Genomic DNA, 14,328 nt, shown 5'->3' on the forward strand with positions numbered 1-14,328 from the left:
AAAAAAAAAAAAAAAAAAAAAAAAAGATCATATATAAGGAAATCTTAAGATTTAAGAATTAAAAGAGAAACACCTCAAGTTTGAAATGAATGCATACAAATGGACAATAAACACACCAGAAGATCCCACACCATTAGTCAGTAGGAAACATGAAACAAAACCACAATGAACATCTCACAGCCACTAACTACAGCTGAAGTCAGACACACAGCAAGGCTGTAGAGCGTGTGAAGTCTATCTACCGTGTGATCCCAACCACACAGAAGTTCACACCAAGGAAACACACAGAAACGAAAGCAGACAGTAGGGAAGGGATGTATCTGGGGGATGAGGGGCAAAAGGGAAATGGCACAGGTTCATCATGAAATGATTGAAATGTTATAAACTCAATGGCGGTGATGGCTGTACATGTTTATAAACTCACAAGTAGCATTAAATTGTGTGTTACATGTGTGGAATTGCATAGTTTGTTAGTTTTGTCTCTACAGCTACTTTTAAAAAAGATTTAATGGGTTAGGCAGTGGTGGCATATTATGCCTTTAATCCCAGCACTTCGGAGGCAGAGACAAGTGGATCTCTATGAGTTTGAGACCAGCCTGATCTAAAGAGCAAGTTCCAGGACAGCCAAGGCTACACAGAGAAACCCTGTCTTAAAAAACAAAACAAAACAAAAGCTTTAATGGGGAGTGAAGTTGGAGAAATGGCTCAGTGGTTAAGAGTGCTTGTTGCTCTTCCAGAGAACCAGGGATTGAGTCCCAGCACCCACACTGTGACTAACAGCCACTTGTAACTCAAGTTCCAGGGAATCTGACATCATCTCCTGGTCTCCCTGGGTCACATACATAGTGCACAGACATACATGCAGACAAAACACATATACATATTGTTGGTATTCTGTCTAAACTTCACCTCCACAGTTCCTGGCAGCAGCCAGGTGTGCTCCTCCCCAGTTACCTGACAACAGCCAGGAAGGCTTGGCCCACTATAAAAGGGGCTGCTTGGCCCGTCCTCTCTCTCTTACATTCTTGCCTCTCTCTTACCTCCTGTCCCCTCTCCCTATTCCCTTCCCCCCATCTCTCCACGTGGCATGGCTGGCCTCCACTTCTCTACTGCCTTTCTCCTTCTCTCTGCCTTTCTCTGCCTCTACTACTCTCTTAACTCCCCTCCCCATGCCCTGAATAAATTCTATTCTATAGGCCTGGTGAGATGGCTCAGCAGGTAAGGGCACCAACTGCTCTTCTGAAGGTCCTGAGTTCAAATCCCAGCAACCACATGGTGGCTCACAACCACCCCTTAATGAGATCTGAGACAGCTACAATGTACTTATTTATAGTAATAAATAAATCTTTGGGCCAGAGCGAGAGGGGTCTACCGGAGCGATCAGAGTGAGCAGAGGTCCTAAAAAGTCAATTCCCAACAACCAGATGAAGGTTCACAACTACAGTGTATACTCATATATACAAATAAAATAAATAAATCTTAAAAAAAAATTCTATTCTATACTATACCAATGTGTGTCTGGTCCCTCAAGGGGAAGGGATGGCTTGGCATGGGCCCGCTGGGGCACTCCTTACCCCACACCCCAACAGAACATATTCTTATAGCTCTTTCCCTTTTTATAATCACCACACATATAAAATAAAAATAAGTTAAAAAAAAAAAAGGGATAGGGCCAGTAAGATAGCTCAGTAGATATTTGCTGTTGCCAAGCTTGAGAGCATGAATTTAATCTTTAGAATCCACATCACAGGAGAGAGCCACGTGCGCGCGCGTGTGTGTGTGTGTGTGTGTGTGTGTGTGTGTGTGTGTGTGTGTGTGAGAGAGAGAGAGAGAGAGAAAGAGAGAGAGGGAGAGAGAGAGAGAATGTGTGTATATGTGTGTAAGAGAGGGGAAGAGTGTGTGTTTATGTATATGCGTGCGCGTAAGGGAGAGAGAGTGAGTGAGAGAGAGAATGTATGTGTATATGTGTGTGTGAGAGAGGGGAAGAGGGTGCGTGTGTGTACACAACATGTGTGCTAGTGACCTCAGAGGCCAGAAAAGGATACCGGATCCCCTGGAACTAGAGTTATAGATGCTTGTGAACCATCATGTGAACCCTGGGAACTGAACCTAGGTCCTTTGAGAGAACAGCAACCATTCTTAACCAGAGTCATCTCTCTAGCCCCCTAGAATTAAAAAATAAGATAATAAATAAAGTTGAGTTATTTGTTAGAAACAGGGTCACACTATGGATCTGTGGCTGGGCTGGAACTCACTCTGTAGATCAGATTAGCCTTGAACTCACATAAATCCCACTGCTTCTGCTACCCAGATGCTGGGATTAAAGGCCTATGCCACATGCCTAGTCCTTACATTGGTTAAATAAAAGAATCCTGACACAGAGTGCACACACTGCATCAGTGAACTGACATGGACTACTTGGGGTAGGTAAATGCAGACAGGAAGTAGGTGAGCAGCCGCATGGCGCAACAGCCATGCAGACAAGAGCAGCGGCAACTCGAGGTGGCAACATAGTGATGACTTGTAGCAGGATTTTCCCTGTCCAATCACTTTAAATATTAATACAAGAAGCCTGTGATTGGACAGGGAAAAGGGAGGCGACACAAAGTTTTTCAGAGATGGGGACAGAGGAGAAGGAAGGAGAGAAGGAAAATTGAGGAGGAACAGGACAATGCAGATTCCGGGTGGCTTTAAAGAGCCACAATTAGTTATGAATATCATATAAGGGATGGATAATTACAGGACAATTTGTCTTATCTAGGTGGACAATTTATATTGTTATCAATTGGCTCGGAAATTATTGTTTGGGTATCTTGTAAATTGAGAATTTATTGATATACAAATCTGACTGATATAATTATAAGCTTCTAGCTTTAATTATAAGCTTCTGATTTACTGGGCTAAGGAGAATTGTGACCGCCAACCACAGTGGGTGGATGGTTTAGAAGGTATGGGCAACTCTGAGGCAGGCTGAGAAGGGAAGACTGCCACCTGGGGCTAGCCAAGAGACAGCAAGACCACCAGGCAGAGAGTAGCTGAGTTTAGGGCAGGATGGTGCCGATTTTTTAACTTTTCACACAACAATGACTAACTACTCTTGTGACAAAAGCTAATGGATCACACATATTAGAAAGACAAACTTCATAACATTTGACTTTATCAAGTCTCCCAGAGATGATCAGAAAAGAAATGTCAAAAATAATTTCCTTGAGCAAAGACTCCAAGTACATTTCTATATATGTATGCATGGATAATAGGGCACACAGATTTAAGGGAAAAATCACTAAGTATTATGTGGTAAGTTTTAGCCATTTAAGGTAACTTTCAAGATACCTGTTTGACTTTTGGAGTAAGCACATTAGGTTCTGCTACTTTCCACTTAGAAGAAAATACTGAGGCTTTAAGAGATTAAGAAACTTCTACACTAGAGTTTAAGTTCAAAGATGTCTGGGCTCCTACTAAGAGCTGTAATGCTTCAGGGCACACATAAAACAAAGATTTTAAAGTTAAAAAGGAGTTTGTCTAAAAGGTACAGAAATGTTAATATTCTAGTGAAGAGAAATTTGCAAAGATTATCAGCAAAATTCTATGACCCCAAAGGAAAACTAGGCATGCATCCCAACACTCTCAGAGAAAATTCAATCATTCTACTCTGACAACTACAGGGACCTTGTACACAAAAGATATCAAAATGTATCAAATAGTATCACCTTATAGGTTATATATTGGGAGGGAGTAAATCAGATAGGTAGGAACTTAAGTAAATGAAGAGACTGCATCATGCACCTTTAAAAAACTTAGGTGGGGCTGGAGACACAGCTCATTTCATAGAGTGCCTTTCCAACATTAGGGTTCTAGGTTCAATCCCCAGCATTGCATAAGGTAGAACTGATAGCATGCCTGTGAGCCCAGCACTCTCACAAGAGCAAAGTCATCTCAGCTTCTTCGTGAGAAGATCTTACCTCAAAAGTAAGTAAAATAATAACTGGTGGTGGTGATAACAACAGTAAGGACCTGAGTTCAATTCCAGCAACACATGGTGGCTCACACACTCCTGTAACTCCAGTTCCAGGGGATCTGATGCCTCTTCTGGCATCAGTGGGCACCCAAGCTCATATGCATATGTTTTTTAAAAAACAGTAAAGTGTAAAGAAAAGGTTTACAAAAGAGCTTGGTGGCAAATGCCTTTAATCCCAGTACTACAGAAGCAGCAGCAGATCTCTGTAAATTCGAGGCCAACAGAGCTCCTTAAGTTTGAGACCAGCCTGGTCTACAAAGAGAGTTTCAGGACGGCTCGAGGTTGTTATACAGAGAAACAATGTCTCAATTTTAAAAATAATAATAATAAAAAATAAAGAAAAGTGTTTACAAAAGCAAATGTGGTGGTATACCCACCTGTGATCCCAGCACAGGGAGCTAGAGACAGGAAGATCAGGAATTCATGGTCTTCCTCAGCTACAAAGAGATCCTGGACAGCCTGATCTATATGAAACCCTATCTCAAAAACAAAGTGCTCAGAAGCTGATGTCAGCAGCCATCTTGGGAAGGCTAAAGGCTTGCAAGTGAGTTTTCTGGAGATGGCCTGTAGCTTTGCAGGGCTTCAGTGGGCCAACTCTGAATTGCAGCAGTTTCAAAGATTTGTGTCCCAGGATTGCTTCTTGCTACTGATATGCCTTTCCTGTCCTTATTACATAGTCTAATGATTCCTGGGCATTTAGACCACCCTATTGGGCAGATTTTCTGCAGATCAATGAAGATATACTATTATGTACCAATGCTGTAGACAAATTGATGATTTCATAATTCCTGATAATGATTTTATAAAATTCCTGATTTGATTCAAATAATCTTAGGAAGAAAGTTTTAAGAGATGGTTTTAGCCGGGCAGAGGTGGTGCATGCCTTTAATCCCAGCACTTGGGAGGCAGAGGCAGGCAGATTTCTGAGTTCGAGGCCAGCCTGGTCTACAGAGTGAGTTCCAGGACAGCCAGGGCTATACAGAGAAACCATCTTGGAGAAAAAAAAAGAGAGAGAGAGAGATGGTTTTAGTTGCTTTGCCAGAAAGATATAATAAAGTTAGAATCAAAAATAGAATGTGCTCACTCGTCATAGATTAGCAAGTAAAGGCTGCATAATAAGGAATACAGTGAGTTTTCACAATTATACTAGAAGGAGAAATAAGCTTGGGACAAATTTGTAATTAAGGAAAAACATTCATTCTAGGTCAGATTCAAGGATGAAGCCACAGGTGTGCACTATGATAAAGCCAGGCCAAGTGAAACTGTTGCTTTGAACTTATAATGAGTTTACAGAATAAATCACTCCTTTGAACTTAATATCAACATCCTTCTGTAATTCCCCTTTTGTGTAACATTTTATCTATGAGGTAATTTTCTAAAGAACTTTTGTCTAAGAAGGTATAAGAAGGCCAGAGGAATAAAGAATAAAGTGGCATTTGGGGCTCAGCCCCATTCATCAAACATATATATATATATATATATATATATGAGAAACATATATATGTGTACAGAGAAAGTCTGTCTCGAAAAACCAAAAAGAAAAAAGAAAAAGGAAAAAGAAAAGAAAAAGAAAAAGAAAAAAGAAGAGAGAGATTGGACCTGACCAAAGTATGTGTATATGTATGAGTGTGTGTCTGTGCATACTGCCCGTGTAAAACATTTTAATTCTTTTTCTTTCTTTGCTCTCTGGTTCACAAAGAGTTAATGAGTTACAAGCCTCTCCAAGCTCAAGAGGTCCTTGAACAGATAGAGAAGAAAAAGAAAGCAGCACTTATTAGCACAAAATAGTAAGAGTTACAGAGAAAGAAACCAACACTTACTAAAGCACAAAATAGTAAAAGAAAGGAAACTAGTGCTTATTAAAACACAAATAGTAAGATTCTAAGGCCAGAGATCATCCATCAGTCTTTAGCCTTCGTCCGACACTGTGTCCCACCCAGGTCCCAGCACTGATATGTGTGATGACAGTTGCATAAATGCATAAATTACTAAGCATCACTGAATGGCACACTCCAATCAGGCAAATTACAAAGTAAAAACTCAATAATGCTGTTCGAGGTATTTGCTAGTCAAAACAAGAAGGAAGAATTACTGATTATTTCTCTGATTAACCTGCAAGAGGGAATTAGCCAGAAGGGAACACACACAGTTTCATTCAGCAGACAGAAAACTAACGACGAAACTTTCATAAGATAAAAAATATTAAACGCGTCCATTCCAGCTCCTGAAAGGACACAAAGTGGCTGATGTCTCTAGATAATTCTCTGTAGACCTTGTTCAAACTACAATGAATGCTCACCATTCTACTGGCAGAAAGACAAGTCAGAAATCTTACCTATGGAGCCGCAGAAGAACACTGAAGCTGATACCGTGTAACAAAGAAGAGAAATTAACTATGCTGATCCCACATAAGCCTGTGGCTGAAGGACACAAAGCAAGGGTTTCCCAGAGAAAACTTAGGGGTGTTAAATCAATTATAATTACTTTGAGAGAATGTTCATTTATTTGCAAGTGTAAGGACAACAGTTAATTCCCTCAGCGCATCTAAAAAGCCAAATGGGGAAATTTTTGTTGGTATTTTTGGAGAAAATAAATTTGCATTGGTTCAGGGACTTTTGCTGAAGTTTCTCAAAACAGAGGTCTTACACTTTACTAACTCCATTTGCAGACAGAAACAGACATGAAGCAAGCCACACCTAATACAACCCCAATTCACACTCAATTTGAGTTCTGAAAACATGAACCTACTCTGGCCTCCTCCGCATCAACTTCAGCATACCCTAGGTCAAGAGTTCCCAAAACCTCACAGTGTCTCTAATTTCAAACCTCTTAGGCTCCTCCCTGCCTTTGGCTAAATCAGTTGCAAGATTAGAAGATTAAAAACAAAATTTTTAAAAATGTAGCTCATGTGGGAATTTTTCTTTCTATAAACAATGTGCTGGTACATAAACCAACAGAGACTTGCTTCACCTGCATGGCTACATCTAAAACAGTATGACACACTGGATTTCAGGCAGCAGCATCCACCTACATCTAAGACACTACATTGTCAATTAACCTGACAAAATTCAACAGAATTCCTGAAAGTTAGCAGGGCCCTGTTTAACTCTCAACGAATCTCACTTTCTCTTCCACTAATCCTTACAGTAGTTCCATAAAGTAGTTGCCAACTATTGTCACCCTGATAAAAATGCAGGACAATACAAAGAAGGCAATTTTCTGAGTGACCAACCAGTCAAATTCAGACCAGCAGGTACCTGGCAATGAAGTTAAATTTTAATCTCCCTTTTCCTCTCTCTTCCTCTTCCTAATCTAAGAGCATGCTCCTCCTGCTACAGAAAGCACCTCAACAACTCTTCCTTGTAGCAGGACTAAAGGTTCCTGTTTAGTGTAACTGAGAAAGCCAGCTCAGTGGCTCAGTGATAGGATACTTGCCTCGTATAATGCAGGCCTTGGGTTCAACACCAACTCTGGAGGGTTGGAGGCAAAAACATATTTTAACCCTAAAATAGGGAGCCAGCACGATGGCTCAACAGGTAAAGGTGCTTGCTGCAACATCTAACGAACTGAGTTCTATCCCAGGGATCTACATGTTGGAAAGAGAGAAACAATACCCACAAGTTGTGCTATGTTCTGTACACATGGACATGGTTTGCACGTGTGGGGGCACCCCTACACAAACACCACAGTATAAAAAGGACTACACTAGGAGCTAGAATGATGGCTCATGGCTCAGTAAGTAAGAATACTGTCACACCAGCCTGATGACCTCAGAATCCATGTTGAAAAAAATCTAGGTGTAGTTGTGAATGCCTGCAAGCCCTGGATTCCAGTGAGATAGAGGTACACGCAGGAAAATCCACTCTTCCACCCACCAACCTCTCAAGGGCCAGGTACTTTAGGCTACAAAGCACAGCAGCAAACAATGAGAGATTCTGACTCAGAAATCAAGGACCAACACCTATGATTGCCCTCTGGCCTGCACAAGCACACAGTAGCAATATGGACATGTACAGATAGACAGAAACACACACATGCACACATACACAATACACATACTCAAAAATAATGTTTTAAAAACATATGCTATACCAGGCATGGTGGCATACATCTTTAATCACAGAACTTGGGAGGTATAGGCAGGTGGATCTCTGTGAGTTCAAGATCAGCATGATCTATGTAGCGTTTAGGCCAGTCAGAGCTATGTAGTAAGATCCTGTCACAAAACAAAACAAGAATAACAAAAGCCTATTCTATTCCAAGGGTTGGGGACCCACATGAAGCTGTTGTCTGTAACTCATTGTGAGCACCTGACGTACAATGATATGAGTCAAAGTCATATGTGGTACTTACTGTTAAAGTCTCAGAGACTATGCTGGAACATGAGCATGCTATGGCAGATCAAACTCTGGTGGTTACAGATAGATGGATAGAGCCTGTCACCCGTATCAGCATCTACAGTTGTCATTGCAAGCCTGGCAAGTATTCAGCCCTCTCTCTGTTCAGTTTAATATAGTGTTCACATTTTTAGCATGACTATTCTTTGTTACTCCTACCTCAATTGGTTTATAAGATGAATCCAATACAAAAGCTTCTGCTCTCAGTCTGCTCTACGACCACTAAACTTCTAAATCATTTGTCCTGTTTCTTACAATTCAAGCCTTTTTTGTTTTGAGACAGGGTCTCTCTCTGTAGCCCTCCTGGAACCCACTATAGAAACCAGGTGGGTCTCAGACTCCCAAATGCTGAGATTAAAGGTGTGTGCCACCACATTGACCTACCCAGTGCCGAGTCACTGGATGCAGCACACAACACTGAACAAACCATGATCTTCACTGGGTCTCAATAAAACTGCAAAATAGCATCTCCCTAAACTGCAAATCTAACCTATCCCACCTAAATCTAACTGAAAACACCAACACACATACCAGCTAGGAAGGCAGGGAAGAGTAAATCAACATGGGGCCTACCCTGCTCAAAATTCCCACAGAAATTCAATTCCATACCAATCACAGCCTGCAATTGCTAAAACACAAACAGAAAAATAGAAATCCATGCAGTAGAAGCAATGCTTCCAACTCAAAGGGCATTTCCACAGTTGCTTAAGTCCTTCCAGTCCTCAACATAACACACAGTGGCTGAGCTGTCTGTCTACACTCAGGTGGAGTTAACTCTTGCAGTCCTCTATGTAACACACAGTGGCTGAGCTGTCTGTAGCTGCACTCAGGTGAGGTTAATGCCAGGGTCAACAGTACAGCACTTACTTATTTAAGCACCATAAGAGCCCTGCCTGTGAGGTAACTCTGGTCCTATACCACTGAAAATTACTCTTGGAAGGGAGTTGAACCTTGCCTTTAAGGACCTGTGTGCATCCCTCTCCCCACCCCCATTACAGCTGGGATACTTCAGTGGCTGGCATCTAGAAAGATTCCATACTCATCTGCCCACTGTGTATTTCTGGAGTTGCTATAATGGGTGGCGCAGCACACAGGGGGTGAAGAGAACACACTGCCTGCTCTATGCGCTCAGAGACCATCAGCCACATGAGACTAAATGACAAGAAATGGTCACAGACACAGAAGCCCCACCAGAAGGAAAAGCCTCTCTGTACCATTACTCAGTTAAAAACTCAAGGCCAGGCTGTCCAGGAATTTGATAGGTAGACCAGACTGGCCTCGAACTCATAGAGGTCATTCTGACTATTCAGAGTAAAGGAATTAAAGGTGTGTGCCACCACATTCAACTAACATTTGTATTGCCTCAGATTCAAGTGAAATGAGTTTTTTAAAACATTGCAATTCCCTAGAGTTAATCTGCACGTGAACGCGTCCCCCCCCTTCACTGCATACTCCCACAGTTCTGACCCCTGCTCTATCAGAAATCATCCTTAAACACCTATGTTGCCTCCACACTTAGCAGGGCCTGGCACATACCTGGTGTTCACTACTTGTTGACTAAAGGCCCAACTGGGCCAAATTTACAAAATGGATTACACTAGAATTTACTTTCTTGGTACATTTAAACAATTCTGAGTCAAAATACAATGCACATCTATATTTTTATGGATATGACTGCTACATTATCAAGTCAACAGTCAGGCACAAAGGTTACACTAAAACACTAGATCACTAAAACATTGAATAGTTTTTCTGTTTTCTTTCATTTTGTGTTATTGGTTTGTTGAGAAGGGTTTTACGTAGGCCAGGCTGACCTCACTCTTGCTATGTAGTTGAGCCTGGTCTTGAACACCTGTTTTTCCCTGTACCTCCCAGGTGACACACAGAGACTACCAACTCTGGCAAACTTGTTACTTTTTGCTAGACAACCAAACTCACCTTCCCACGTGCCAACCGAGCCAGCATGTGGCAGGATGCTAAGTGATGGGTGGGTTACCTGTTGAGGTAGGGTCCTTTCCCAGCCTTGCATGTGGCTTTTGTCAGGAGCTGTGGGAGTCACATTTAGAAATAAAGTAGGCCAATCCAGTTGATTTTCAGAAACTTTCCAAATGGCCAAGTTTGAGTCCCTAGAGAGTAGCCTTTTGCCTGCTGAAGGCAGAGGGCAGCAGAGTGCAAAGGAGCAACCCCCCTCTTGCCCTGCTTTTGGCACTGCTTGAAGCAAACACAGTGCCAGCACAGAGCCTCAGGAAAGTCAGTCACCCAGTGCAAAAGGCATTTGAATGTCTGTGCTGCTCACTGCTTATTATTAATTTTATACATGCCAATGTTCATTTAAAACACAGTTTGTGGCCTGGAACTTTAAAAATGTTCTAATGTGCTGGTCTATCCACATATTAATCAAGCCCGCCAGGTCTCAACATGCCAAGCTTAAAATACTCTCCAGATCTTGTGGAAAGGTATGAGCTCGATCTTTTATTCACAGGAAAAGGACACAGAGGAGAATGACTAAGAATAACAGGATTTCATTGGAAACTATGATTGAAAAGGTCTGTTCCAAAAAGTGTTATATGTACTTTGACAAAACCAGCTGAATAGAAACGAGATACAAGCTAATGGTAGATTTCTCACACTAATCTCGAGATGAGATCCTGGATTTTAGTTGAAAGTTGTCAAGGAATGTATTTTGGAACTGTTTTGACCATGAGACCATCTTGTGTAAAGGTTGTTTTAGTCACCTACTGACTAAGCTTCTTCAGAACCCAGTCTACTTCACTTCATAATGAAGTGAACGCTATTTTTATGTGAGCAGTAATGTAAGCAAAGTTCTTCTCTTATTTTCATCAGCCTTAGAAAAATGACGACCAAGAGAGGACTGGTCAAACTTTTCTAACTAAAGCCTCTGGGCCTAAGGTACCCAACCCATTCATCTCCATTTGGGGAATGAGCATGCGGAGGAGAGTTCTTTATAACAGAAAAAAACGGGCTCACAGCACATTACAAGGCCAGTAGGTTTTGTTTTAGAGAGAGGGCCAGCCAAAGCTGGCCCTGGGGCTCTTGTTTTGGAGGCAGAGCCTTACTATGTAGCCTCAACTGGCCTGGAAAGATCAAACTGTCTCTGCCTCCTGAGTGCTGGAATGAAAGGCAAGCACCCCCAGGCCCAGACTAGAGCCTGAGCTGTGAGATGACTTGGCCCACAGCTGGTACATTGTTTCAGGAAGCTGGGATCTTTAGAAAACAGGGTCCAGCAAGCAGAAGTGATCACTAGGGACAGACCCTTCCCTGAAGCTCACTCCACTCTTGGCACATTACGTTATGAATACCATACTCTCTTGCTGCCATGAGCTGCTCCGTATAGAATCTCTTCTATATGAAAGGAAGGTATATGGAAACATCATCTGTCAATAAAATGTTGTTGGCCCATTAACTTAGGCAGGAAGTAGGGAGATGGAAGTTCCAGTACAGAGAGGAATTCTGGGAGAGTCAGACGCCCTGAACTCTGAGGAAGCCAGTGGCATGAATCTGAGGGGAGGTCACTACCTAGGTGGCAGGACTTACAACAGTCTAAATGGGCTAACTGAGATACGAGCTAGTGGGAACCAGCCAAAGCTTCTGGCCTAGGTATTCATTCATAATTAATTCGGTCTCAGAGTTATTATTCTGGGACCTTGGATGTGGGTGGAAAAGCCCGCAGTTACAGTTCCCTATGATGGGCTAGAACCGTGAGCCAAGATGTCTGTCTCCTTCCAAAAGCTGCTTCTTTCCGGCCATGAATTACCATACTGTACTCCTTTCTCTTCCATTCTTGTCCTTTCTTACGCCTCTCTCTTCTTCCTCTATCACTCCCTCCTTTACATCCTTCCTTTGTTATTGAGACAGGGTCTCCCTATATAATCCCAGGCTGACCTCAAACTCAAAATCCTCCTGTCTCAACCTTTTAAGTGTTGCTATTACAGGAGTATGCCACCACACCAGCTTGCAGATTTTCTCAAATAAAATGTTTTTTTTCCTTCTTAAAAACAATGCAGATCGCCGGGCGGTGGTGGCGCACGCCTTTAATCCCAGCACTTGGGAGGCTGAGACAGGCGGATTTCTGAGTTCGAGGACAGCCTGGTCTACAGAGTGAGTTCCAGGACAGCCAGGGCTACACAGAGAAACCCTGTCTCGAAAACCAAAAACCAAAAAAAAAAAACAATGCAGATCTATTTATAACTGGACAATGCCAGCTAAATGAATTTATTCCAACTTCTAGTAAAGGAGCCATCTGCTCAGAGTACTTCTGGTACCTCAAGTCTTTTCAGAGTTGTCAATAATACTGTTTTCTTCTGATTATCTAAAGCTAGTTCATATTTACTCTCATTCACTCCTACCCTGATTCGTGCCCCACTACACCACCTCCAGGTTTTGAGTTCAGTGCTCTTTTAGATCCATAAAGACAATAGTCTAGGCCCTGAATGACCAAAGCTTGACAACAGCCCTTTCCATCTGTATTTAATCAGAGTTCACAGATAAATACATTACTTGTCTCATATCTAGGAATAATACATATTCCTAGACAATAATATAAATATTTTTATTAAAACCCACAGTATGGGCTGGCAAGATGGCTAAGTGGGTAAAGGTACTTGTCACCAAACCTGACAACCAAAGTTTGATTCCTCTAACACACATAGTAGAACAAGAAAATTCCCACAAACTGTTCTCTCACCTCCACAAATGTGTCCTCACACGTACACCCAAATAAATATTTAAAAAAAATGTTATAAAAGAATAAATAAAAATCTACAATAAGGGCTAAAGAGATGGCTCAGTGGTACTGAGCACTTCCAGAGGTACTGAGTTCAATTCCCAGCAACCACATGGTGGCTTACAACCACCTATAAAAGGAATCTGATGCGCTCTTCTGGTGTGTCTGAAGACAGCTACAGTGTACTCATACACATAAAGTAAATCTTTTTTTAAAAATCTACAATAAGCTGGGAGGTGGTTGCGCACGCCTTTAAATCCCAGCACTTGGGAGGCAGAGGCAGGCGGATTTCTGAGTCCAAGGCCAGCCTAGTCTACAGAGTGAGTTCCAGGACAGCCAGGGCTACACAGAGAAACCCTGTCTCGAAAAAACCAAAAAAAAAAAAAAAAAACCAAAAAAAAAAAATTTACAATAAGTTGTTATTCAACTGTCAACAATGCCTGGAACATGGTAGGCATCAGATAACAGTTAATGAATGACTCAAGATGATTATGATCTGGCATGACACACACACCTATAAGCCTAGCTCTTTAGAACTGAGGCAAAAGGATAGAAAATTTGAGTTCAGCCTGGACAACATGGTGAGGACTGTCTGTACAAGTATATGCCACTGTGTATGAGTACCAACAGCCAGGAGAGATCAGATCCCCTGGAGCTGGGCTCAGGCAGCTGTAAACTGCCTCATGCAGGTTCTGAGAAATGAACTCTAAACTACTGAGCCATTTATCCAGCTCCAAGACTCTTATGTTTACACAGAAGTTGGTGGAGAGGGAGAGGAAAAGGTGGAGGGACAGGGAGAGGAAAGGAAGGAGTGAAGGAGAGAATGAGGATGAACAAATGTATTTGGCTACAAGAAAGCTCTGTGAAGCCAGGCGGTGGTGGTGCACGCTTTTAATCCCAGCACTTGGGAGGTAGAGGCAGGCAGATTTCTATGTTTGAAACCAGCCTCACCCCCTTTCACTTTGCCAATTGGACTTAATGTCTTAATTGGCCATTCAAGTGGGGCAAAGGAAATAACCTTTTAAAACTCAGGCAAACTTAAGTGTTTGTCTTGTAACCTGTCAGGGGAAACATTGATGTAAAAAAAAAGAAAAAAAACAAAAGAAACCAGCCTGGTCTACAGAGCGAGTTCCAGGACAACAAGGGCAATACAGAGAAACCCTGTCTTG

General features: G+C 42.0%; 1 protein-coding gene and 1 non-coding gene across 2 annotated transcripts in view; one reads left to right on the forward strand and one right to left on the reverse strand.

Moving 5' to 3' along the window:
• Positions 1–14,328, reverse strand: part of Mrtfa (myocardin related transcription factor A) — a 194,587-nt gene that overhangs the window by 147,293 nt on the left and 32,966 nt on the right. The gene's annotated exons all lie outside the window — the stretch shown is intronic.
• On the forward strand, positions 14,107–14,235 carry LOC116083173. The gene has a single exon (XR_004115627.1). It is a non-coding gene; the product is annotated as a small nucleolar RNA SNORA27 (small nucleolar RNA).

The sequence above is a fragment of the Mastomys coucha genome, unplaced genomic scaffold (genome assembly GCF_008632895.1).
Source record: "Mastomys coucha isolate ucsf_1 unplaced genomic scaffold, UCSF_Mcou_1 pScaffold11, whole genome shotgun sequence".
NCBI classification, from domain to species: Eukaryota; Metazoa; Chordata; class Mammalia; order Rodentia; family Muridae; genus Mastomys; species Mastomys coucha.